Source organism: Charadrius vociferus, unplaced genomic scaffold (assembly GCF_000708025.1).
Source record: "Charadrius vociferus isolate BGI_N301 unplaced genomic scaffold, ASM70802v2 scaffold42, whole genome shotgun sequence".
NCBI lineage: Eukaryota > Metazoa > Chordata > Aves > Charadriiformes > Charadriidae > Charadrius > Charadrius vociferus.
Window position 1 is genome coordinate 1,618,709 of NW_009647469.1, and position 4,270 is coordinate 1,622,978.

The window sequence follows — 4,270 nt, forward strand, 5'->3', positions numbered from 1 at the left end:
TTTTAATCATCTCACAGAATGAATGAACTGGAAGATATGTCAGGCTTCTATCAGAAGATGAAAAATGTGGAAACTTATCAGTGCCTCTCTTCCTCTAGATATATTGTAGGTCATAAAACCCCACTCTGTACAGTACTTATTACTCTTATAAAGGAAGCTAAAAATGTAATTATGCGAAGAATGATCACCAAGAAACTTTGCAAAACAGGTGAAGCAGGCATTAAAGTATGGCTGCTTGTGCAAGGCAAAAAGTGCAAAGGAGGCAGCAGGAGGGCAAACGATTTCAAAGACAGACGATGTAATCTTCCCCACAGGAAGAGGTGGCTACAACCCCTTCACTCTTATTTTCAAGAATTAAGGTAGCAGTGAAAAACATTTGAGAAGCAAAGCTGATCAGGGTTGTAGAAACATAGAGATCAGTCCTTAACAGCATAAAATATATTTGGCAACTGGATAGACTTGGCTGTATTTTTTTCCTATTGATGCTGACAGGATTCTGTTTCAGGGTGGTACAAGCAGGGCCTTCCCCAGCCTCTAATTCTCATTTTGGCTCAGTGTCAAAGCTCTTCACTAGTCCTGTGCAGTACAGGCATGGATATATATGTTTATGTTTTCACCTGGTTCAGGGAAAGGTGAGAGGGTCTCCACTTCTTCACATTTGCTTTCTCTTGCTCACCGTTAACAGTAGATGGTAGCAGATGAATAGCCCTTACTTTTTTTCAGCGAATAGTCATGCCTCTGTTAGGGTCAAACAAAGAATTAAGGAAAAAATGGTATGCTTCTGCACTGTACAGCTGAATAAATGTTGTAACAACGTCACCTCTAAGGATCCTTAATGTTGCACTTTTCATATGAAAAGAAATGGCAAGTCTAACATTATAAAATACCTAGTAAAGCACTTTTAATCATTGCAGAGCAGAACAAGGCTAAATAGACTGTCTAATAAGCAATCAACAGCTTGGTCTTATTCTAAATTACTTTCCTTGCCACCATACTTATTTCCCTAATTTATAACAACTGTGTATTTATATGACCCATATTTCAGCCATAGAGCAATGATTATTTTTGATGAAGTAGACAGAAATAAGTAAGTGAGTATATATGTAGACTTAAAAATTACATTTTAGGTATAGCCGATAATATATATCAGTGTTAACTTACAGAAGGGAACAGAGGACCACAGAATTCAATTATCCATAACAATGTTTGAATTTTGATATCAAAGGTTCTTCCTCTGAACTCTGCAGAGTTGCCATCTTGCTTGGATATTTTCTCTTCTGCTCAACAGGCAGCTGACACAGTAGACTCACGAAGGCATGCCAGATCTTTTATTCTATCCTGAATTATATTAATAATAAATTAAAGCTGCACAGGATGCACTAGGAATATCAGACAAAAGATTTTATGATCTGGTGAGTCTCATTTAAAAATGAAAGAAAACTTTAACTCACAGCAAAGATATTTGCAGCATCCTAAAAAAAAAAATAAAAACCCCAACAAAAAAATCCCAAAACACCACAAAACCCCAACCAAAACAAACAAACAAACAAAAAAAACCCCAACCAAACAAAACCCCAACAAAATATAGAGCACAGAACTGAAAAACAATATTAGGTTGAGAAGCCTTCAAGAGTGTGTAAAGGCAAAGTGGTTTTAGAAAAATCTCCGTACTCAGTTCTGTATGTAAAGGATAGCTGACAGATATAAGTGGGAGCAGGAGCTGAGAATAACTGTATTTCAATATATCTGCAACACTTTAGTATATTTTACTGCTATCCACCAAATTTTGTGATACAAGACTTTCCTTTGTATCTGTAGTTCTCTGGAACACAAACTTGCTTTAAACTCTCTTCTGAATGAGCTTCTTTGATGCTCCAGCAGTCCACCAAATAAAGTGGAAATGATTGCCATTTATTCAAAGACAAATATTGAGGTGAATCCAGAATATATTAAAAAAAAAAAAAATTATAGAAGTGCAAAACTGTGGTCTGCTTAATTTAATCTGGAAAGATCCATTTGTTAGTGGCTTGCTGTGTGATGGAGAAGGGATAATTTACAAAGCACTTTGAGACCTTCAGTGGGCTCACTATTGATATCAACCTTGGAAATATTCTATCAAAAAATCCTGCATTATTTCCAAAAGTAAGTCTGGTGTTCTCTGCTGGTGAATCCATATGCATATCAACTGCACATTTAATATTTTCAGTGACAATGAACACGTTTTTCTTTCTTTGTCAGTGCTACCTGGTTCTCATACATTTCATTTAAATTAAATCCAGCTTTAATTATCTCCCCTGAATGCCTCATTGTATCTCTTTATGTAGGATTTATACTAATGATTCATAATTTCCCTCTATTTTTAATAGGAATTCATCCAAACTCACTTTAAATGCCTTTTTCCCCCCCTATAGTTTACTTTGCATTAGAGAAGTTGAACAACAGTTGAATTAAAAAAATAAATCTATAAAATGATGGGGCTGGGTGCAGCACTCATTTATATCTCTGCAAATCCAGGAAAGCCAGTAGTTGCCTATGAAGCATAAATCTAAGCAAAATCTGCCTTCCCTCATGAAAATTAAAATGCTTTTTAAGACCTTTCATTAATTTTTCCTTCTGATTTTAAGCATAATCTGTCTGTTATTTCTACATGATTTTGAATGGTTAGAGTTTCTGTCAACATGTGGAAAAAAACCCCACTCTGTAAAAAACCTTTCATAACAGATTCTATAGGATAATGTTGTTTTAAAAAAGAAGAAAAAAAAGAAAACCTCAAACTTAATCATTGTGATTTGTAAGGGATATATACACGGCAGAAATTCTAGTAAACAGAATCACAACCACTTTTGCTAAATGTTACTTTTCATCATTCGTTATAAATGTGAGAACTCAGAAATGCTGGTGGAATCATGCCTGCGCAAGAACCTTTTATTTTGAACAGACCTCAGATACTGCTTTAAGAATGAGCAATTATAATCATGTGAGATTTAACCACTGTTATCCAACGCAGATTATCTTTGCTCTGTCAGTAACTTTTATGGTGCATTATCTAGTCCAAAATTCTCACGGAGAGCAAAAGAGAGAGGATTTAAACAAAGTAAGTGGTTCCATGCTTAGCTGGCGTTGTTAAATAAGTGCAGGTGCAGTTTATATCTGCTTAAATCTGTGATTTCCTTATTTAAACTCCTAAGTTTTAAGTCCATCAGAAAGGCTGTTGCTGCAATGGATAATTTAATCACTTCTACCCATTACGTGCTACTACACAGCAAGCATATTTGCAAAGCTGTGAAAGACACCGGGCAAGTGTCAGCACCCCCTATAATTCAGGCGACCTCCCAGTATATTCCCTGCGACGAGCGGAGGGACCTCGGAAGCGGCCGCGGGGGGGGCGGGGGAGGTGGTGGAGGGAAAGGAGGTGAAGGGATCGCGACGGAATTGCACCACATCAGCACGACACTTAAAGATGAAAGGTCACCCAGGGCTCGGTGCTGTTGTGGTGTCATTTCAGCTGTTTGTCCCTTGGTGGAGTTCTTGAGTTAGTTTCTCCCTTTCCGTCAAATGGCTTTAACTGCTTTATGTGGGGCTTTTGTCCTTGTTTTTTCCCCTGCTTTCGAATTTGCTGTCATGTTTACTGTATTTAACCTTTTCTTCGTATTATTATGAATATGTTACTTTCAAGCCCACCTGATAATTTTTTTTTTTTTCCTTCGGGAGCTTCTTTATTTGTGTGCGCGCGCGTGTGCGCGCCAATAGTAATAGGCAATATATGTATAGAGTGGTACAGATATTTAAATAATCTGTCTCTCTTTAACCAGAGATGGATTTCCACTGCAGATCCCACAAGTAATTTCCCAGTGAGAGCCACCGACATTCCTAAACTGCGAGAAACAAATTGTCGCGGGCTGAAAGCGCCAAGCACGGAGGCGAGTTCGGCCGCCAGGGGGGGGATGCAGGGATGCTGGGGGAGCTCCCGGGCTGCTTTAGGATTTCCCCACGTACAGCGGGCTGCGAATGTCAGCAAGACGGATTCCTTCCCACACGCGAGATGCCACCTCGGTGGCCTTATCAGATGTTCCCTTTAAGGACACAAGCTCTTACTTCCCCTCCGTGTATCTCCAGCATCTCGGGCTATTTTATTTATTACAGCCGATTACATTTGCGATCGCGCTCCCCACTTGATCTCGCCAGATCAGGAGGACAAATGTCGTGTCGTGGCTGAGCGCGTGTGGGCGTCTGTGTGCATCGGGGGGGGGAGGGGAGAGAGACAGGGAGA